Below are 24,503 nucleotides of genomic sequence, written 5' to 3' on the forward strand. Positions count from 1 at the left end.
ATGCATATATAGAGGCTGGGCAAGAAAGAATGAAATCCAGAAACATGGCATATGCCATCCCTTATTTATTTCCCCATGCGACCAGCCAGCAGCTTCTTCACCTAGTCCCTGCTTCAAGCTGACTTTCTGCCTACTTCTGTATTGGAAATGGAGCTTCCCTAAAGACCGCCTCAATGTCAGTTACCCAGAGGCGTTTTTTCTATCTTGTGCTCCTAAACTTCTATGATATTAAATGATATTACCCTTTCTGGAAATTCTCCTTAGCTTTGATTTTATAATTTTACTTTAATTCTGTTTCATTCCTTCTTTTATAGACTTTCTTTTGTCTATCCCTTTACTGCAGACATGTTGTACGGCTTTGTTCTTGACCTTCTGATCTCTCCACATTCATTCCCTCAGAGCATGTATCCATTTTCTTGGTGTCGGCATTCTTGACTATCTGATTATTACCATCATATAACGATGTTGGTGATGAGCATAGCTAACATATCCTAGGCATTTTCCATGTAGGTTATAATAAGCACCCTATCTAATTTGTACCATTTAATTCTTCAACCTTAAATGATACTATTACTAACCACATTGTATGAGATCAGGAAACAGATTTTCATCAAAACCATGGGAAGCAAACGTAAGGAGCCTCTGTGTGTCTCCTTTGTTAATGCCTCTGGGCATCATGGCATGTGGATTGCCGTGGAATGGGGATTAGGAAGAGCAACAATGTAAAAACACCAGAAAATACGTTATGATAGGCGGGTAAGGCCGCTCATCTCTGCACATTGAGATGGTTTTGTTTCTGTGTCAGGTTTGAGATGAGCCAATCCTGACTCCATGGTGCCACCAGGGATCACGAATTTAATACGATCTTCGTGGATGCTTGGAAACCGACTGGTCTCTGTTTTCTACTTTAGGGAAAGAGCCACAGCTTGAGTGGGGTGGTTTATGGTGTCACATACGCGATCAATAATACCCGCCGCTGCAGAGGAATCACCGTGGACTACTCCTCGTTTCATCTCACACTCTTGCGATGGTTCCCTCTCACCTGTTTACTGATTTCATTCAGCGACCACAGGACCCCGACTTGCCTTCTCTATCCTGGTTCCCATCACTCTTGTTTATAGGCCTGGCCTGCTCCCGGCTCCTCATACCAGCGCTGCATGGCTCCCTCCACGCCTCCGCCCTGTTTCCTCCATCAGAAAGGACTAGCTTCCTCCATCTCTATCGGGCAAAAGCCTCCCCAGCGCTCAAGACCCTCCTCAGATGCCGCCTCGACGATTAGGCTTCTTCCTGACCCCTGAGCCTGTAACAAGCGCCACCATAACTCTCCACGTCAGCCCACATTCCCACAGCACTCGCGAAGTCCACGGCCCTCAACATGGTGCTTCATTCTATTTGAGGGTATTTCCTGCTTGTTTCCTGCACACACAGTCGTGCCAGGCACAGCCCGGGGTGACCCGCGCACCAGTGGCCCACGCTTCCTGCCGTGCAGCCGCAGGCCACAGAGGGCAGCCTGAGCCTCTTCCCGCCCCCGCGGGGGCCGTCGCCAGCCCGCAGCTCTAGCGGGAGGCGGTTCCACAGAGCGCCCAGCAGCCCCGCCACCGCCAGCACCAGCACCTCGGGCGGGCTTTCCTCCCCTCGGGGAGGCACAAATCCTCAGGGGCTCCTCGAGAGGGAGTCAGAGAGCAGCTGCGTGCGGACACCTTTCGGCCCCTCTGCGGCCGCCATAGCTCCCCCCCCCCCCCCACCGCCCCCCACGCCCCGGCAGAAACGCGGAAGTGGAAAACTCAGCTATTCAGCATTTGGGTCAAGACGAAGGCGGTACAGGGAGTGTTTACTTCGCCTCCACTTCTGTTCCTCCCCACCCTGGTATTGCCCCGGGTCACATACTCGTCCTGAGCCGGCTTCAGCCTCTCCGTGCAGGAGTCTCCCGGAGCCATAGCCGAGTACTCTTAAGTGAAGTCTACCAAGCCTGTGCTCAAGGGAAGCAAGGCAAAGAGGTGGGTCTGGCAGCTCTGGCGGGAGCCTCCTCCGTTCGTTTCGGACGCACTCCACCCCTACGAATCCAGTAGAAGTCATGGTGCGGAGAGCCGGCTTTGTGGCCTCCCTGGCTTCGCCCTGGCCCCTGTCCGGGCTGGACGGAGGCCAGACCACGCTTCCTGGCGCTTTTGCAGAGAGGGGCAGCCTCCCACGGGGTTGACCCTGGAAACAGGATAGACGGGCGGGTGACTCGTGGCCCCGTACCCACGAGTTTGGTTCCCCTGAGGCATCTCTCCAGGCCTCTGCCTGGTGGGTCTGCGTTAGTCTGATCTCGTAGTTGATGATAATAACTTCCTTTATTGGGGATTATTCTTTTCTCCATTGTCTTTCCCTGGAAAAATTATTGATTTTTTTTTCTAAGCTAATATGTAGAGTGAAACCAGGATGAATCACACAGTGGTTGAGGTGTACATGGGCTTTGATAGGGATGTGAGCTCGAACCTGCACTCTGTCATTTACTAATTTTGTAATTTGTGGCAAATTGGTTAATATGTCTGAACTTCCATTTACTTATTAAGAGATCAAATATCTTTGATCCTCCGTTTACACTTTTATACTTTCAGACCATTTTTTATACCTTTAGAAGACTGTGAGGATTAAATGAGAGAATATATATGCAGTAAATAAATTGCGCCAAATGTGAGGAGGAGGTCGTAATGGTAATTTATTAGCTCTTTAGGTGAAAAATACCTGTGCATTCATATCCCCGCTTCTTTTTTAACTGGCAGATTTGTCTGAGGTTGACTGTACATACAAATATTGAGCATTTCCTCCTGGTCTCCGTAATAAACAGATGTTTTGATATTTTTAGGCGAGATGGAAAGAAAGTACCAAGGAGTGAGCTGAAGCCTCTGCCCTTCAGAATCCTCTCGAGGAGTCTGGGCTCATGAAGATGCCAGAATAAGTGGCAGGTATATCCTGAATGAATGCGAGATTTTTACTCTGTGAATTTCCTGTGAGGAGTGATGAGTTAACTTCTGAAAACTTTATGATGAAAATACAGACAAGTGTGTCTTAAGATTATCATAATAATCATAATTAATGCTTATATAGCACTTTCAATGTGCCAAGAAATTGTAGGCACTTTGCACATTAACTTTTTTCAAATCTCTCTTGTTTTTTTATTTTTTTATTGCGATGTAATTCATAATTATAAAATTCACCCTTTTGTACAGTCAGTGGCTTTTAGTATATATTCAAGAGGTTCACCACTGTCTAGTTGCTCAGCATTTTCATCATCTCAGAAGGAAATCTCTTCCTACCCATTAAAGCAGTCACATCCCATCCTCCCCTTCTCCTAGTCCTTGGCAACTACTAGTTTGCTATCTATGTGAAATTGCCTATTCTGAATATTTCCTAAGAAATCATGCAACATGTGGCCTTTTGTATCTGGCTTCTTTCACTTATAACATTCTTGAGGTCCATCTTTGTTGTAGCACTTGTTCCTTTTTATGGCTGAAAGTATTCCATTGTATGGATGTAACATTTTGTTCATCCATTCATCAGCTGATGAACATTTAGGTTGTTTCCCCTTTTTGACTATTGTAACTAATGCTAGTGTGAATATTCTTACGGAATATTTTTGTGAGCGTATGTTTTCATTTCCCTTGGGTATACATACTTAGGAGTAAAATTGCTGGGTCATATGGTAACTCTTTTTAAACTTTTTGAGGAATCACAAACTGTTTCCTGTAGATGCTGCACCATTTTACATTTCCACCAGCAATGTGTGAAGATACATATTACCTCTTAATCCTCACAATAGCCTTAAGAGTTAAGTTATTATCCTAATTTTTAAGTGGGGAAACTGACTCACAGATTCAGTAACTTTTCCAAAAATCTCAGAGCTAAGAAGTGACAGAATCAGGATTTAAAATCTGGCGGTGTGGCACTACAATCTGCTTTGAGCTTTAACATAATATGTACAAATCCTGAAGCAAATTCTCAGTACTGTATTTAAGAGAGCATAGCAATGTAAGTCTTCCTAAATCAATAATTTGTAAATGAAACAGCTTAAAAGACTTCCAAGTTTCAATCTTATGATATTTATTTATCACACAAATCAGTATACCTAAACTCATCTATATAAATTATGTCCTGTAGTAAGAAGAAAAAGAGCAAAGATAAGAAGAGGAAAAGAGAAGATGAAGAAACCCAGCTTGATATTGTTTGTGAGTCAGTTTTCAGTGCTCTATTCTGAAAAAAGTTAACATTTCTTGAGATCTCATTGAAAATATTTTCCTAGTTAGAAATTTATGATGTATTCATATTTGTCTTAAAGTGCTTAAATATTACCTACAGTTGTAAATTCCATTTATTCTTTAGCACAGTAGATGCTACAGATGCCTTTACTTCATTGTCAGAACAGAGAACAGGAGAGGAGAATTACAACTCTCTGACTTAGTGGGCACCATTAGACTGCCTAATAGCTGGAGATTCTGATACATAATTTTAAAGGCTTAATGTAAATGTTATTCAACTAAATACATTTTACACGTTATTTTCTTTGGACATGTATACATTTTAGTTATAGAAGTTAATTATCTCTTAAACAAAGTATCTTCACAGGAAATATCATTATTTTGTGAACTCTGAAATGAATGAAAATTTTAAATACAATATCAGGGTAGCCTTTAAATGACACTAGAAATAAACTCACTCAAACACACTTCACCAGCCTATTTTCTGTTTAGTTGTTTCCATACTATTTTTTTCTCTTTTAAAACTTGGCAAGTTGCATTTTGAATCTTCATAAATTATGGTAGCTTAAAAAATATATAAAATATGGAATGATATAAAGCTAATGTTCTGGAAGAATCATCGCTTTCGAAATGGCAAATCAACAATTCTAAAATTAGGTAAATTGGGTAGATATGTAGATACGGAATTGCTGTGTCAAAGGATAGGTGAATGTTTAACTACATAAGAAACTGCCAAAAATTTTCTAAAGTGGTTGTGCCATTTTACCCTCCCACCAAGAATGAATTAGTTCTCCAGTTACATCCTTGCCAAGAGTTGATGGTGTTATCAGTCTTTTCTCCCAGTCTGAGTTTTACCTTTTCAGTTTCTTAATGGTGGTTTTCGATTGGACAGCTTTTTTTTGTTGTGTTTTCTTGTGTTTTTGAGATGGAGTCTAGCTCTGTAACCCAGGCTGGAGGGCAGTGGCGCGATCTCGTTTCACTACAAGCTCCACCTCCCAGGTTCACACCATTCTCCTGCCTCAGCCTCCTAAGTAGCTGGGACTACAGGCCCCCGCCACCACGTCCAGCTAATGTTTTGTGTTTTTAGTAGCGACGGGGTTCACCATGTTAGCCAGGATGGTCAGAAGCTTTTAATTTTTATAAAGCTTAATTTATTTTTTTTATTTTATGGTTACTGCCTTATCTCTTTGATCTAAGAGATCTTTGCTTACCCCAAAGTCAGGAAAATAATGTACATTGTCTTTTAGAGGCATCATAGTTTTAGTTTTTACATTAAATCTGTCATTAATCTCAAATTAATTCTGGCATGGTGTGAGTTTGGTTTCAAGATTTACTTTTTTTTTTTTTTAACATCTTCATAGCCATTTGTACCAGCACCACTGATGTTTCCTTTTTCCATTAATCCAGTTTCGTATCTTCATAAAAAGTCAATTAACTTTCTATGTATTCGTCTATTTCTGGACTCTGTTCTATTGATTGTCTGTTTTTCTGTTGGTATATTTCTCTTGATTGCTATAATTTCATGAAGTCTTGAGATCAGGTAGCGTGTGTCCTCCAACTTTGTACTTACTATTAGTTTATCAATTTCTACAGTGATGCCTGTTGGATTTTCTCGGAGAATTGTATTGAGTCCAGATCATTTGGGGGAGAATCAACATCTTAATATTGGGCCTCAATATTTCATAATTTTCAATGTAGCAGTCTTGCATGCCTGTTTAAAAATTTATTCTTAAGTATTTTATAATTTTACACTACTCTCAGTAGAACTTTTGAATTTGATTTTCCAGTTGTTTGCTGTCAGTATGAAGATATACAGTTGATTTTGGATAGTGACTTTGTAGTCTGATAAGTCTGTTTCACTTCTTACTTCTAGTGGTTTGTTTATATGGAAAACTAAGAAATTTGCAATTATGTTTCCTGTGACTATCATTTTACTTCTTTCTTTCTAATCCTTATGTCTTGTCTTGCTTTTTATTGGTTTATTATACTGCCCAGGACTTCCGTAGTGTTGAACCGAAGTCACGAGAATGGGCATAATTGCATTGTTTCCAAGCTTAGGCAGAAAGCTTTCAGTAGTCCACCATATGGTATGATGTCTGTAGGATCGGCAGAGAAAACCTTTATGAAAATGAGGACATTCCTTTTAAACTTTGTTTCTTGGGAGTTTTTATCATAACGATGTTTAATGCTGTCAAATGTCTCTTTATGTATCTGTTGAGATGATTATACAACTTTCTTCATTCTGCCAATGAATTACATTGGTGTCATTTTCAACTTTTAAACTAACTTTACATCCCTGAGATAAAACCCACTTGGTTGTGATGCAGTGTCCTTTGGGATATTGCTAGAGTTGATTTCTAGGTGTTCGTTTGTTTGTTTGTTTTAAGATTTCTATATTGGTGTTGATGGGAGATATTGGACTTTTGTATCCTTTTCTTATAATGTCTTTATTTGACTTTGGTGTCAAGGTGATATTGGGTGTCATAAAATTAGATGGGAAGTGCTGTCTCTTTCCCTGTTTTTGGAAATAGCTGTGTAAGATCAGTATGATTTCTTCTTCACATGTTTGATAGGATTTACCAGTGAAGTCATCTGAGCATAGAGGGTTTTGTTTGGTATAGTTTTAGTTTTTTGTGGGAGAATTAAGATTTTTTAAGAGATATTTTCAGACTTTTCTGTTGTCAGATTTGGTAATTTGTGTCTTTTAGGAAAATTTCGTTTCATCCTAGTTGTTGGATTTATTGGTATAAAATTGTTCAGAATATTCCTTTAATATCCTTTTAATGTCTAGAATCTAATCCTTATTGCAGTCTCTTCATATTGGTAATTTGTGTTTTTTCTATTTTTTCCTGGATCAGTCAGTCTAGCTGGAAGTTTATCAATTCTTTATAAGATCACTTATTTTAGATCATTAATGATCTTTTAGTACAGGAGTATTCAATCTTTTAGCTTCCCTGGACCACAATGGAAGGAGAAGAACTGTCTTGGGCCACAAATAGACTACACTAACGATAAGCTGATAAGCCAAAAAAAAAAAAGGAAAAGAAAAAAAATCTCATAATGTTTCAAGAAAGTTTATGAATTTGTGTTTGGCTGCATTCAAAGCTGTCCTGGGCCACATGCAGCCCTCAGGTTGGACAAGCCTCTTTCAGTATTATATATTTTCTCTTTTTTTTTCATGTTTTATTTCATTTATTTTCAGTCCTTTTTTTTTCCTCCCTTTAACTTATTTTCAGTTTACTTTGCTCTTGTTTTATTGCTTCTTAAGAATAGAGTTAGATCTCTTCATTCCCCGTTAGTTTTAGTTACAGTCAACACATTTTGCTTTCATTTTCATTCCCTTCAAAATATCACCTAGTTTTCCTTGTGATTTTTCTTTTCATGGACACTTGAGTTATTTAAAAGTGTATTGTTTTTAATTTCTACTATTTAGAGATATTATAGGTATGTTATTGTTGCTGATTTCTAATTCATTTATAGTATAGTTAAAGAACATACTTTCTTAGTGAATTTCCATGTACACTTGAAAAGAATGTGTATTCTGCAGATGTTGGTTCAGGGTTTTTTTGTTTTTGGTTGTTTTTTTTTTTTTTGGAAATGAAGTCACGCTCTGTTGCCCAGCAGGCTGGAGTGCAGTAGCACAATCTCGGCTCACTGCAGCCTCTGCCTCCCAGGTTCAAGTGATTCTCCTGCCTCAGCCTCCGGAGGAGCTGGAATTACAGGCACCTGCCACCACACCTGGCTAATTCTTTTAATATTTTTAATAGAGGCGGGGTTTCACCACGTTGGCCAAGCTAGTCTCAAGCTCCTGACCTCAGGTGATCCGCCTGCGTCAGCCTCCCAAAGTGTTGGGATTACAGGTGTGAGCCGTGGCACCCGGTGGTTCAGAGTTCTTTACAGTTCAGTTAGATCAACTGGTGGAGCTTGTGACTATGCACATCTTCTGCGTCCTTACTGATTTTTTACTCATCCTACAATGTATTGAGAGTTATGTTAAAATCTCCAGCTGTAATTCTAGATCTGTCTACTTGAGCAATTTTTGCTTAAAGTATTTTGAAGCTGTCATGTGTACATATTTAAGATTGTTAAGTCTTCCTTATAAATTCCGTCTTTCATCTTCATAACATTTTAACCTTTATTTCTGTTAAATGTCTTGATGCCTAGTTAAATTATTTGACCACCCTTTTACTCCTGTCAAGCCTGGGCCTTTGTTAGTTTGTGGTTATTTATTAGGTTTTTGCCTGTAGACTTAGACAGTGATGCTTACTCTAGGAAAGGTTCATCCTCTTGTGCCTCAGCCACATGTTCTAGGTATACTTGGTGAGTTCTCTCCACTTTGCTATGTCCCAAATTTGTGTGATCTCTGGCATCTCCAGTCAGCCCTCAGAAGTGCCAGCCTCTCTGCAGAGGCCTTGTGGAGCCTGCCTGCTGTATGCCCTCCCTCCAGCCCTTGGCCCCAGACCTGCAGAGAACTTTTGCATACTCTTTTGGGGCCTCACCTGTATGTAGTTCCCTCTTCTCCAGTACCTTATTCTATAAACTCCAAACATATTAGCACTGCAAGACTCTCAGCTTATTGACAGTGACATTGCCTCATTTTTGGAGGTCTCTACCTCTCTCTGTGTGGTCAAGAAACTGCCATTGGGCAGAAAACAGAAGTGTGTGTGAGATTTCCTTCCTGTGTTTTCCTGTTCTCAAATATCACAGTCCTGTTCTGCCTGTGTTCCAATCCCCAAAATGAGTTTTCTCAAATATTCTATCCAGTTTCAGTTTTCTCATTGGTCATCATGGGAGGGCAAGTCCATCTTGGCTGGAAGAAGAAGTTCTTCTCCGTCTTTTTCTCTTTGTCCTTCCACCTTCTTTTGCATTGTGGATTTTCTAAACATGCCGTATAAGTAAGCATGTGCCTATTTGTGAAGGGAAAGAAAAAAAACCTTTTAATTTTTTAAAGCTGTTCTGTTGGTTGCTCACAAGGATCTGAAGGGATTGGTAAATAGGATGAAAGAAATTCTGTCTTTCACATGGAGAATACCATGGGTGACATTAATAAAAATGAGCATGTCTGTAAGCAAGGAGTTTAACTGAGCTCTGCTAGATTCAGAAACAATTGAACTTACAACATCTTAGTTTACAAAACACATATTTGATTTACCCAGGAAATAAAGCTAAGTAAGCTATGGGTTAATAGATGGTCTGTGAAAGATACTTAGACTGCAGTAACATTGGGGAAGAAAATTCCATTTCCACATCTAAGATATATCATTCCTTTGTGCCAAACACAATGAAGGCAGAGATTTAAGGGGACCCTTAGCACAGAAGCACTGGGTTAGTCAAAAGGCGAGGTGAACTGTCACACAGGCTTGATGCTAGAATGAGGTTGCACTGGTAGTATCTTATCAGCCATGACACTGGGGCATCGGGCCATTTTTTTTTTTTTTTTTTTTGAGACAGGCTCTTGCTTTGTTGCTCAGGCTGGAGTGCAGTGACATGATCATGGCTGAGTGCATGCTCAACCTTGTAGGCTCAAGCAATCCTCTCACATCGGACTCCCAAGTAGCTAGGACTACAGTCTTGTACCACCATACCTAGCTAGTTTCTTAATTTTTTTTGTAGAGATGGGGGTCTCCTTTTGTTACCTAGGCTGATTTTGAACTCCTGGGCTTAAGTGATTCTCCTGCTTCCACCTCTCAATGTGCTGGATTACAGGCATGCCAGACATATGTAAACATTGTGAACTATGTGAAAATATGTGAAAAGTTTTGTTATTCATTGTGAGACAACACAGCGGGAATATTTCACCATCTGCCTAAGGTTTAAAAGGAAATAACTTTAAGCATATGTCTAAATAGCAAATAATGATTTAGAGTGGATTCTCTTAAATTCAGCTTGGGCGTCTGCAGCATATACACAGCTTGAGCTGTAACCTGATGTAGAGACAGGCAACTTTAGTGCCCACTGTTCTTAGGATCCACTGCTTTTTCACATCTAAAACCTCCGAGTGGCACTTTTAAATATTATGTTATGTTACTTTAGTCGTTAAACATATAAGCATACCTCCAAAGGTTGAATGTAGGCCACTTGCAGAAAGCAGGCAGAATGCTCAGGTTTAATTCTTGATGATACTGTGTTTAGCTTTTTTATTCTTTGAAATCTCATTGAGAAAAAATACTGACATCTGCTCAAAGTAATTTCTTTTTCAGTTGACAATATTCTTAGTAATGTTATTATATCATTTCCCTACTTGGACAGAGTGTAAAAATTTTGAGGAGCTTGTCTTCCAGAAATTTCTCCTTCATTTGCAAAACATTAATGAGATATTATATTTAAATGATTTTATTTAATATTAAGCGTGCTTGGTGAATGTGGCATAGAACATACAAAATAAAACTAATTTAAAATTATTATCTATTACATTTATAAGAAAGACTTGCTAATCATAACACTGTTCATAATGATTCTTAATAAAGCATGGTTTCTTTTACTGAAAACAATTGTAGCTATAACTCAATCATCTAAATTGTCGTTAGTTTTATTACTTTCTAATCGTCTTTACCTGAAATTTTAATTTTGATTAATTTTCTTTTTCTCCTTTGGTTTTGTGGGTGTGTGGAGGTAAAATATACAGAATATAGAATTTGCCTATTTTTCTATTTTTACGTGTACACTTCAGTGGCATTCAAGTACATGCACCATTTTACCTTCCCACCAGCATTGCTCAGGGTTTCAGTTTCTCCACATCCTGCCCAACATTTGTTTTTCTGGTTTTCTTGGTTTCTGTTTTTTGTTTATTTTCATAATAGCATTGCAATGGGTGTGAAGTGGTATTGCATTATGGTTTTGTTTTATATTTCCCTAGTGACTAGTGATGTTGAGTATCTTTTCGAGTGTTTATTGGCCATTTGTATGTCAGCTTTGGAGCAATGTCTGTGTATATCCTTTGCCCAGTTTTGAATTGTGGTATTTGTATTTTTGGAGTTCTCTATATAGTCTGGATATTAATTCCTTATAATGTATGTAGTTTACAAATATTTTCACCATTCTCTGCATTGCCTTTTACTCTGTTGACAGTGGTTCTTGATGCACAAAAGTTTTTAATTCTGGTGAAGTCCAGATTGTTTAAGTTTTCTTTTGTTACCTCTGCCTTTGATGTTCTATATAAGAAATCATTGTCCAATTCATTGTCGTGAAGCTTTTCCCATTTTCTTCTAAAAGTTTTCTAACTTTAGCTCTTACATTTAGGTCTTTGGTCTATTTTAAGTTACTTTTTGTATTTGGTGTTAGATAAGGGTCAAACTTCATTTTAGCTAAAATTTTATGTATTTTAAAATTGATTATGAAAAGCATGAAATGTTTAGTTGAATAGAAAATTTTGTGCAGTGGAATTAACTGAATCTTTAAAACCTATTTGTTATGGAAATATCCAAACTAATCCATACATAGAAGAATATAATGAGGCCCTCATGTGCCAAGACCCCAGCATTAATTATCAATGTTTTGCCAATCTCTTTTCATTTACATACACACCCCCACACACGTTTTTTCCTACAAAATTTTAAGTAAAATCACAGATATTATGTCATTTTACCCATAAGTACATAAATATACATTTCTTAAAGTGGTATGTCTTTTTCTCATCACCTGTTTTGTTCTTTACTTTTACACATTATACTATGTCATTATCAGACCTTGTAAAATTAACAAGAATTCCTTAATGTGTCATATCCAGTTGATGATTGACTCATTTCTACTCTTGTTAAAGTACAATTTAGAAGGAGGTTTGAGGATAATTTTTAACATTAAGATATAATCTTTTATAACAACTGCTAAAATAATTGTTGCTACAGTCTAACATTTCTATTGGCAAATTGGAAATTAGTATACATAGACATAGATTCGGCTCATTTTGCTTTCAATCTAAAATCATAGTTAAGATTACTGGCCGGGCACGTTGGATCACACCTGTAATCCCAGCACTTTGGGAGGCAGAGGTGGGTGGATCACGAGTTCAGGAGTTCAAGACCAGCCTGGCCAATGTGGTGAAACCCCGTCTCTACTAAAAATACAAGAAAATTATTTGGGCATGGCGGCAGGCTCTTGTAACGCCAGCTCCTGGAGAAGCTGAGGCAGAGAATTGTTTGAACCCAGGAGGCATAGGTTGCTGTAAGCCAAGATCGTGTCACTGCATTCCAGCCTGGGTGACAGAGCGAGACTCCTTCTCAAAAAAAAAAAAAAAGATTACTATGCTAGAAAGTCTTCCTGTATAGGCATTTTTAGAAGCATTTTGATAGACATTGCCTCTGGAAAGCAGGCATGAATAGATGGCTGGGATCTATCATGAAAGAGACCATTCTCCATATATCACTTTGTACTTTCACATGTTGCCTTTTGTTTTGTTTTGATCTTTTTTTGAGACAGGACCTTGCTCTGTCACTCAGGTTAGAGTGCAGTGGCATGATCATAGCTCACTATAACCTTGAACTCCTGGGCTCAAGTGATTCTCTTTCCCAGCTCCCCGAGTAGCTGGGATTACAGGCATGCACCCCCATGCCTGGCTGTATGTTGCTATTTTGTATTTTAAAAACCTAATCCTGGCTATGCTGGTAGTAGCATGAATCTGTGCACATACATGCAAACAAGTACATGTAAAACTCGTGAAATCTGAATAAGCTTCATGGATTATATCAATGTCAGTTTCCTGATTCTAACAATGTATGATACTTATGCAAGATGTCATCATTGAGACAAAGTGAGTGAAGGATATGTGAGATCTTCGTAGTATTTCTTACGCCTGCAAAATAAAAAGTTTTTAAAACTAAGTTATATTAACAAAGAACTCTGTGTCAAAACTAAAATATAAAGTTGAAATATCAATTTTATTTTTTAGGAGTCTGGTGGACAGTAACAAACTTTGATGAAATTTCAGAAACCATAGTCATTGAAATGGATGAGGGAACATATATACCAGCACTCAACAATGGTTTTTTACCCTGGGAGCTCCACACAAAGAAAGTTTGTGTCTGGAAGGGAAGATCCTGCCACAAGTGTAGATTTTAGGACATTCATTCACTTAGGCCAAACTCTAACTAGTCTCAAACGTTTTCCACAGGAATGGAACCATTGCGTTTGACTCTTCCAATTTTTTAATTCCTTGATATTTACCAGCAATTGGCAAGTCCCTCTGTCTAACATAATCATTTGAAAACATTCCATATAATTCCAGAAGTGTATCTTTGGACATCAAAACAATATGAATAATTAAAATAGTAAGTGGTAATAAAAAGGAAAACCTGTTTGTGTCAAACATGTTTGAATTCCGTTTTTATTCAGACCTATTACCAAAACCAACCTGGGTGCATTTAACAATTTGAAGTTTCCTCATTTTCTGTAGCCCATTAGAAGAAGCACTAATGAGGTACAAAGTTATTAGAAGATAAAAAGCAGTATCATTTGGTCAGCAAGGCCATCCATTGAATAAATGAAAGCATTTAGCTTCTTTAAATAAGTGCTTATTTATGACTATATTTTAAAACATATAGTGAAGCTATCTCGAAAGTTATTAAATAAGCATTATATCACCCTGTCTTACTCAGTGTATAAAATTAGCACTGTAGATAAAAGAAGGTAAAATAGATCTTGATTCCAAAGATACAGTATTACAGTGACATCAGTACATCTGAATATTCTTACATTTAATTGCAGAAGAAAATAGCCACATTTTTTAAACAAAAATGATGTCTTTATATTTATAGCAAATGTCAAATTTATTTTCAAATGTTTTTTCTCCAATAGTTGTTGAGGGCCCTAGTCCTCCAGAGCAGTTTACGGCTGTCAAATTATCTGATTTCAGGTGAGCTTATGTTGTAATATAATTAGTAACCAGTTATTTTAAAAATTTAATTGTATTCATTAAAAATTTTAGTATCTGTCTTAAGCCCACGGTAATTTTGATATAAAAAACGAAATAGCATTTTTGAAAAGTAGATTTTGTGATCAGCTTTTAGTGGATTTCCTATCAATATATAATACTAGGCTGGAAAAAAGATATGTAAGTTAAAAAATGAAGATTAATAATCTCACACACCAAATAAGATAGATTAAAAAATAAATCAAATAGTGCAAAAACCTGGTTCACTGTTGCTATGATATTTAAACTCACTGTTTGGAAATCTAAAGACAAACAGGAAGACTAAAAAAGGGAATATTGTTGAAACCAACAGAGAATGTTACAGCATCATAACGACCAAAATAATATTTTTACTCACTATTTTTACAGTCATTTTATAAAGTAGCCTTTTTTATTCTCACCTTGTGCAGAAGTATAGAATGATTCTTTGGGTAAAAGATACTGAAAGTTAATTTACGTATTTTAGTAATTGGTTACATCAACATGATAATGATTTCTGTTATATAATCATTAACGTATAAAGGAGTAATAGTCAATTCTGGCATCCGAGGAGATTCTTGGTAAGGTAAAAGAAATCATAATTTTAAAAAATCACATTAAGATGATTATTTCTATACTTTCTTTCAAAGTCTCATAAGCAGGGTGAAAGACAAAGAATAAAAGCAGAGGAAGAAAAAATTCAATAGTTTTAAACTGCTTTACAATTATAAACAAAAAAGGATTATAAAGAAAATTAACTGACAAATGAGGAAAATATTTGCAACAATCTTAATAGGCAGTGAGTTCTTACTCTTCCTATGTATCTTGTATAGAATTCACAGCACTGAAGACCCCAGTAGGAAAATTGCGAACAATCAGATGTGAATAGAAAAATGGACAAGGGACATTACCAGATAATCTAAAAACTAAAAAGGAAAGGAAAAGGAAAACAATTGTTATTCCAGTTAACTACTAAAATGTAAATTAGAAGGATAGTGTTTTTTTTCATATCAGGTTTTTGAGTATTTTTTAGAGTCATAATGTTTAAAAAAATAATCCATGATGCAAAACATACTCTGTTAATTTGAAGTAAGAATGTAAATGGAAGCAGCATTTTCTGGAAAGCAGTTTGATGACATAAAGTTTTAGTAATTTATTATTGAAATTTATAACTAAAGAGGTATAATTGAAGAATGATGAATTTTGAAAATATTTGTTATGTAATACATAAGGTACAATGTTTATATTAAAAAAGCAAAATATCAAACTAAATTTAAAACTGCACTGTCCAATATGGCAACAACTTATCACATGTAGCTTTTTTTTTTTTTCTTTGAAGGTACAGAGTCTCACTCTATCACCCAGGCTGGAGGGCAGTGGTGTGATCATAGCTCAGTATAACCTCAAATTTCTGGGCTCAAGCACTCCTCCTGCATCAGCCTCCCAAGTAGCTGGTATTACAGGCTCACACCACCATGCCCAGCTAACTTTTTAAATTTTTTGTAGAGATGGGGTCTCACTATGTTGTCAAGGCTGATCTTGAACTTCTTGCCCCCAACAATTCTCCCATTGGCTTCCCAAACACAGAGATTACAGGAGTGAGTCACCACTCAACCACATGCATCTTTTGAACACTTGGAATATGTCCAGTCTCAAATTTTAGATATGTACACACCCACACACATATACATGTCCTGTTTTGATGCCCTATAATTAATTTTCTCTCAGTTTTTATCTATCTTATTAATGTGCAGAATCGTCCTGAAATCTGGCTCTGGAAAATATCTTGGTATAAATTCAGATGAAATTGTTGTTGAGCGTTCAGTTGCAATGGACCAAGAGAACAATGGGAACCAGGCTTTCAAAATGTAAGTGCTGTTATTGTTTATAAAAACTTCCTGTCAGTTTAACAGAAAGTCTGTAACAGTCAATCATAATATATTTAAAAAGAAAAAGTAAGACATAATAGTATAATACATGAAATTGGAATAAATCAATAAGAACATAGAGCCTTAAAGTGATCTCAAAATATAGTGCAACAAAAATAACATTAGTACTTTTCCCCACAATTATTTTTGTATACCCTTAGTGCCTAGATATGGATCTCATTTCCATTGAAGAACCAGTCAATTTTAGGTCACAGAGTAGGAAAACAGAATAGTTCCTAAGTGTCTTCTTTGTAGAAGAAATCATGGATGCTTTCAGAAACATTACAGACTGTAAGCGAACAGTGGAGCTAGCTAAGACAAAGTTGTGACAATTTGTGTATAAAATATCAATAATAATAGTTCATTAAAGTAAATTATCTCTAAAAGACTTTCAGTTCATAAGCTTAAAATAGTGTATGAAAAGATAGTTTTAATATAAGAAGAAAAAAGATAATACACTAATTCTTAGTTTTAGTAAGTTGACAGTTGTAGTATATGGATATTTTGTTAAATCTTTGTTGATACAGAATACATAATTTCTTTTTTCTGTTTGTGTCAGAAGTAAAGACTGAACAAAAATATGTGAGTGCTAAACTGTCTTTAAAAAGTAGATAACTATATCAAAAACAGTAAGGACCAGTGGGCACCAGGCAGAACAAGCAAATAGAAGATAAGCTAAGCCTTTGAGTAGCAGCTTTGGTAGTATACAATAATTAACTGAAAATAGGAACTCAGCAGTGTTTTCTAAGATGACAGATTAAAGAAACATCCCACCAGAAAGAGGTAATCACTTAGACTAATTTCTTCATCTCCTAGGATAAAATCTTAAGTCAGTGACTTGGAAACTATTTTGACCCAATCCATTGAGAAATGCATTTTTTCATTGCAGTCCAGCACACACATATGTGTAACTGAAGCAAGAGTTGTACTTAACAGTATTTACTTGTCCATGTGTTACGCACTTTGATATTTCTTATTCTCTTTTACCCCTTCCTCTGTGCGTCTGTGTGTATTCCTTTTCCTCCCCACCCACCCAATGCCGTTCAGGAAACACTACATTGATTTCATTACCTGCTAATGTGTTGCAACCCCCTTGAGATGACCCTACTAGTTATGATGAGATGCTTCTAATAAAAGTTTCACCAGTAGAAAGTGTCAATATTTCATAAGGCAAGGATGATGACTTAGATAGTACTAATAATACAACACTTTAGGAAAGTTCATTTCATTTTATTTTTAGGAAGGACACTATGTTTCAAAAATTTAAATTTAAATGAAAGAGGGTCTTAAAACTCTATTGCAATAAGGACTCAGCTGAATAATCTGTGGCACAGGTTTAAATCACCTTGGACAACACCGCCATGTTCCAGGACTCACCAGGAGCCATCCAGATGAGAGACCACCCAGCCCTTGTGACTTGACTAAGAAATTAAATCCATGTTATCAGCACGTTTTTAACTGGATGTGATATAAGTTTAACATATTTTGTAATCATTGTATTTATAAATATTTTGTCTAAATGTTATGGTATTCCAAGTTTTCCAAAAGAATCAACCAAATACAGGTTATAAATAAATGTTATATTTGTTACAGGAGTTAAGCTAACCAAATTTATAACCCAGATGTAGATACACAAGAAAATCAGTTTTTAAAGTTTTGTTTAATAGAAAGCAGTGTAATACATCAAACATTAAACAACTAAAAATGTATATGAATATTTATTTTCACACACAAACGTCCCTCAGACATTGATTCTTAAATTCAAAACACCAAAGGCATTGGATATACCTTTTCATGTTTTCTAATTGTGAAGAAAATAAATTTTACTTAAAATACTAATATTTGAATAAAGTATGCATACATAATTATGTTCTTGTCTTTAAATTTAATTTTTTAAACAGAACTAAATCAGTTTTATCTTCAGTAGATCTTTTAGAAAGGAAGCAATCCTACCTCATCTGATTAGAATTTCGTCCTACTAGGAAGATACACTACAAATGTTTATTGTGGTAATCTTTGATTAGTAAAATGAAAGGTGATTTTGGTTTCCTTTTCTATATGTTCTTGTATTATATCTTTCAGGTTCTTCTCTAACTTCTTTTCTGTGATTTTTAAATCAGGGAGGAAAAATTAATTCAATGTAAACACTTAATGTTTCTTCTACAAGATGTATCCTCATAGCTATTTTGTTATTTTGTTTCACTTAGGGGAAAATGGCTTTGTTGGCCTCAAATAGCTGCTTTATTAGGTGCAATGAAGCAGGGGACATAGAAGCAAAAAGTAAAACAGCAGAAGGAGAAATGATCAATGTAATGATGACATTTTATACAGATGACTGCATTCATACATGCGATGTGACTATCTCTTTAAAATGTTAAGTCATCATTTACTGTCACTTTAAAGATTTAGTTAATAGCTTTTTATAATGTGGTGTTTCAAATAGACTTATTTTTAATTATAAATCCCATAGTTGATGGCTTCTTTATACAATGTGGTAGAGAAATCAGTGCATCTAGGAGCTACCTTGCCATTATCTCCATGGATTAGTATCTTTTTCTGTTAGTTCCACATGCTCTTTTTAAGCTTTCATTTTCTTGTTTTCTTGCTTGTATTTTAAAATCTAATTTTTAAAATAACATGTACACGTGGTCCAACATTTTTAAATAAAGGCATATGAAGTTGAAGACATATGCCTACCATGCATCTTACTCACCTGTGTCCCAGCTCCTTTTCCTCTTTCCCTTTGTTTTGTTTTTTTATAGCCCCCTAAAATTTCTTTATAAATATATGGATATATAAATAATTTTCAACTGTTTTAAACTAAAGGCTGCCTCCTCTATAGTCTTCTTGACTTTGATTTTTTTTCCTTAAAATTGTATCTTGGAAAGTTTTCTACTATTAGTTTGAATGTAGAAAGTTTTCTCTTTTTCTTGCTTTTCCTCTCTTTTAACAGCCACATAATATTCCATTTTAGGGATATACCTTAATTTATTTAGCGTTTTATAGATGGAAATTTAGGCTGTTTCAAGTCTTTTGCTGTTATAAGCACTGCTGCTGTACATAACATTGAATACGCATCAATTTGTAGATGTGCGGGTGGACCTGAAGATAAACTTCCAGAAGCAGAATTACCAGATCGGGGTATATGCATTTGTATTTATGTAAGGCTTGAACTTCTGTGATGATAATCACTCTATGAAACATAAAAAATCATAGCAGAACTTCTAGGGCCTTAGCCCTTACATTTTAAAAATATTTTTATTAATAGTACCAGTCTTCTTTGCAGTAGGTTAAACATGAATCATATAAAACATGATTTTTATTTTATTTTTAAAATTTGTGTGCATCACTAAGCTGGAAATAAAAGGTCCTTATTCCAGGCTAAATTCCCTCATCCGTAGTCAGATGCGTTATCCATTTCACCAGTGGCCTGTGCCCTCCCTAATCTTACTCTTTGTTTTAAATCATTGTAAAAGTTACACAGATATCTTCATATCAAGTTGAAATTCTAAATAATACTGTTAATACAACCTAGATAAATCAGGTAGTTAACTGGAATTTGATGAAAACATTTAAGGCTTAATTTTTTAGACTCACAAAAGCCACTGATCTTTAATGATAAACATATACTAGGATGTGTCTAAAGAATAACTTCCCCTTCTTGACGCATGGTCTTTCTGTGTCTTGGCATTCCATCACAGTACTGAGCATCCTGAACCTTGCTTTGTTTGTCTGTGTTGGGAATCACAGGTTGCATCCAGTCTGACCCAGATTTGCTCTGTAAGGCATTGTGGGGGCCAGAGTGGAAGTCTCTAAGAGAGGGGACAAATGCCTTTTCTAAAATGCTCTTCGTTCTTATAATTAGAGCATAAAAATTTATGTCACATTTTTCTCTACTACTAGTGTAATTTAAAAGCATCTATCAATTCTCTGTAAGTGCTACATGTTAGATTTCCGGTCATATGTTTGATTATCTTTTTATAGTAGTCTTGATTTCAGATAATTTCAAATCTAAAGCTCAAAAAATTTCAATCTAAAATGTAGATATTTTCTTACGGTTAGAGAAGTGAAATATTATGTTTTTTCGTTGCATGCATCCGTTGTAGTCTTGAATTTCCATAATGCTCCTGTGAGGTGGATGTGAGCTCAGCCTTACAGACAGGAAGACAGCCTCTGACCCTCCTTACATCCTCGTTGCTTTTGTCAGTCAGTTCATGGAAATCACAGTGATTTCAAGGTGTGCTAAGACAGGATGTGTACCCAGGCCCAGCTGACTCCAGAGGCCACTCTCAGTATTTCATAGCACATTGCTTCTCAGGAAACAGGTCATTGAGGAAATGCAGATAGGTTTGTGACTTACATTTAATTTTAATTATATATATTTTATTGTATCATGTTTAAATTATTTTTCATCTGGATGTCATCATAAAAGTGTTATTGAAGGCAATAATTGCAAATATATGTGCAGTGCTTTGCACTTATACAAAGACACAAAGACACACAAAGATTGCATTTTTCACTGTTTAAAGCAATTTTCAGATGAAATACGAAGTTTTCTGGGACTCTTTGGTTAGTCAATTACTTGGAATCTCTGAACAGTGATTATTTAGTACACTTTTCGTACCATTTAATTGTGGGCTCTCCTAATCTCTGTCCGCCCTTCACCTTTATGACCTTGCCTTATCTACCAGAACACAGATCCCTCTTACTAAAGGTAGCATTGTGCTACAGGCCCTAGCAGGGAATGTTTTCTGTCTGGGACCCCTCTAATCAAAACTGTCACAAAGATGTCATTGGCACAAACACGTTGTTTGTCATCACTTTCTAAGCAGCCCTGGAACTGGACTCTGTCCACAGAGATCCCTTAGGAGACATGAGTCCTTACCATTGCCAATTGCCTGTTCTGGGGTGATCCTAACTGTTGAATGCAGATCAATTAACTTATGACATGTGATAGTAAACATCTAACCAAACTTAGGAGGATATAAGAAGCAGTAAAAGAGGTGGGTTCCAATTAATTAAAAACAAGTTGTGTAATGTTAAAAATTTTAATACTTTGGTAATAGTCTGTGCAATGTAAAATAGCTATTAAGCTTTCAATCTGATCAAATGAACACTTGTCTACTAGGGATAATTTGATCCTAGTGAATTCACTGGGAGGACAAAATTAAATTAATGATTACATTATTGCCTAGCAGGATCTGATGTGTAAAATGTTTCTGAAATAATTTTGTCTGTAGTGTTTCTGACACAAGGGCTGTGGAGGAAGCATGCGATAGCACTTAGTCATATAGATTATATATATTAAGTAAAAACATATAGCCAGAACCTGTCTTTTTCTGAATATAGTTGCTCAGTTAATTTTTTCTTCTGCATAAGAAATCATCTCGAATGTTCTTATGTGATATGTAAAGTGGGGAAAGTGGAAGATAAGCATATAACCCATTGAATTTTCTTTTCCAATATCTAGATTAGATCCTGTGCTGAAAGAGAAACCAAGAAAAAAGATGACATTCCAGAAGAAGACAAAGGAAATGTAAAACAATGTGAAATCAATTATGTGTATGTATGCTTTTCCTTTTAGACCTACAGATTTGACAGTGAAGTGCTTCTCAAAGTGCCTTCAAAATAAATTACCTAATTAGCTGGGGATGTTGGTGCATGCCTGTAGGCCCAGCTTCTCGGGAGGTTGAGACAGAAGGATTGTTTTAGCCCAGGAGTTCAAGGCTGCAGTGAGCTCTGATCACCACTGCATTCCAGCCTGGGTGACAGAGCAAGACCCTGTCTGAAAAAATGAAAACTGATGGACAAGAAGAGGCAACACAATGTGGCGTCTAGGACAGAGCACTGAGCTAAATGCTTTTCTTTTCTTGAGGGTTCAGTTTTCCTACTCACCCTACCAGCTCCCAAAGCTAGTCACTCGGGTTAGTCAATCTCTCTATTCATTCACAGAATCTACGTGATGCCAGTCAAAGGCTGTGCTATGGCCAGGACACAGGGGAATCCAGCCAGCGTGCCCTAATAGAATTGGGGCCTTGGGGCGCGGCAGCCTCCATCTTCCCGTGGGGCCTTCTGCTAACCAGTCAATGAGTGGCCTTCCTCTTGAGAGGTCACGAAGGTCATCTTTGTTGTTCAAAATCTCCAGCTTATTAAAAAAAATACAATTAGACTTTTTTTTTTCTCCCCAAGACGGAGCCTCGCTCTGTCCCCCAGACTGGAGTGCGGTGCCAAGATCTTGGCTCATCACAACCTCCACCTCCCAGGTTCATGTGATTCTCCTGCCTCAGCCTCCCAAGTAGCTGGGACTACAGGTGCGCGCCACTATGCTCGGCTAATTTTTGTATTTTTAGTAGAGACGGGGTTTCACCATGTTGGCCTGGCTGTTCTCAAACTCCTGACCTCGAGTGATCCGCCTGCCTTGGCCTCCCAAAGTGCTGGGATTGCCAGTGGGAGCCCCTGCACCTGGCCTACAATTAGACTTTTTTAATAAGTGAAAAAGTAATTAACAGCATTTATAAATTTAATAGTAAATATGTATAATCAGAGTTTGAGGTATTTTTCAATGAAGACATTTTCTTTACACAAAGAAATTTCAGAGCTTCCAAGACCACAAACTTAAAATAAGTAAAGAAGAAAGTAAAATTCTTAAAAAGGCTCAGAAAGATGTATTTTTGCATGAGATGCTTATGGGCAGGTAGATATTTATTTACTTATTTTCACTATTTTCAGTAGCCAATAGAAAAGGCATGTAGAAAACCTATATTCTCTTAAATTACTGTAGTTTTCACATTTTTGTCTTTATTTCTAATTTATGAGTGTGGCAATATTACCTAGAGAGGACATCATGAGTTTGGGAAAAGACTGTCAAGAAAGAATATCTAAAAATTATAACCGATTCTAAGTATATACTTTAAGAAATTCAGGTTTGACTGTATCTACTTCATAAATTTATCATTATCTTTTTATAATTATTAGAACCAGTTAGAAAGAAGGAGTTTGTCTAATATAAAAATTATGTGGATTCTGTTAGAGTAGTTCAGGTTCCTTAAAATAAGCATAGATCAACTAAAAAGCTAAGTATAAAAGCTAAACAAGTGAAATTGAAGCAGATTTATTGTAAGATTTGGAAGAGTGCAGGATGTTTATCATAGCACATTATTAATATTTATTACTCTTCCTATGTAGATAAGTAATGTCCTAGATTTACAACATAGAAAAACAGGTAGAGACGTTTTGCTGTGAGTGTACAAGTATAAATCAATTAAGTGCCAGATTTTGATAATCACCAGCTGCTCATTCAAGTCCTATGTTGCAAAGTTATTCTTTCTCTTTTTTTACATTACTTGATAAAGGCAATGTTTAATTACATATTTCCTGTTAACTAGCTGGTAGAATTCATACCTAAAGTCAGTAAATAATGTTAAGAATTTTTTCCAGCTGAGCAAATGAGTATGTATCTAGTTGTAAGAAATCAAGAAGAGAATATAAAATATAATCAGGGTGTGGACTCTAAAATGGAATAAGTTCTATGTCCTGTAACTTTTTTCACTTGTAATAATACAGCATTCTCACCCTGTTAAATGGAAATCTAGAGCACTCTTAAATTCTGGAATAATTCAAATTGCTATTTGGATTGAAAAAGCCCTTAGGCAACATTTATTGAATATTAGGAAATAACTTTTATAAGATTAGAATCCATTTTTTATAGAAACCAAATTTTAAAGTACACATATTTTAATATAAGTGTTGTGGTAACACAATAACCAAAATCGAACACAGAGTTTTAAAGCTTTTTATATTTAGTAGCAGTTGAATATATATGACATGTTTTACATGGATTAATTTTACTATTTTTCTTTATTTAAACAAGAGAACCAAATAGAGAGCCGACAGATACTGCAAATGACTGGGATTTTTGTTTCTACCTTATCTTTTTGTGTTTTTTTCTGAATAAAATATTCAGAGGAAATGCTTTTACACAGTTCTTGAGTTGTTGTGAAATTATTGTTTAGCTAGTAGCTAGTTTAACCAGGATTAAACAAGTTTAATCAGGATTCTTCATGGATGTACTTTTGAGCTAACTACAGTTTTTCACATGGAAATGAACTTTACAGTACACACTTAACGTACCACAGAATTTTTTTTTGGATTTCCTGTCCTGAAGCTTGAAGTGTACTAGAAACCAATTCTTCCTGCGCTACTTGTGGAATATTTCTTACTGGATCATAATCTTACTTTACTTTAAACAGCAGATGCTTAATCAGTGCCTTTAATAGGAAGTTAGAAACTCCCAATCCAATCAACAAGGCTTTGATTCTACTTCCTAAGTACTACCCAGATCACAGACAATCCAAATATCAGAACTAGGCGGCTGGGCAGAGAGGATAAATAATCTATTACAGAGTGGGACAGAAAGTGGAAACATTACAAAGGAGCAAGGAGGCTCAGAACAGA

The 24,503-nt window shown here is 36.3% G+C and overlaps 1 pseudogene; it reads left to right on the top strand.

The window, feature by feature from the left end:
* Positions 1-2,074: 2,074 nt before the first annotated feature.
* LOC129025702 (protein FRG1-like) lies at positions 2,075-23,955 on the top strand (annotated as a pseudogene).
* Positions 23,956-24,503: the final 548 nt, after the last annotated feature.

Source organism: Pongo pygmaeus, chromosome Y (assembly GCF_028885625.2).
Source record: "Pongo pygmaeus isolate AG05252 chromosome Y, NHGRI_mPonPyg2-v2.0_pri, whole genome shotgun sequence".
Classification (NCBI taxonomy): Eukaryota; Metazoa; Chordata; class Mammalia; order Primates; family Hominidae; genus Pongo; species Pongo pygmaeus.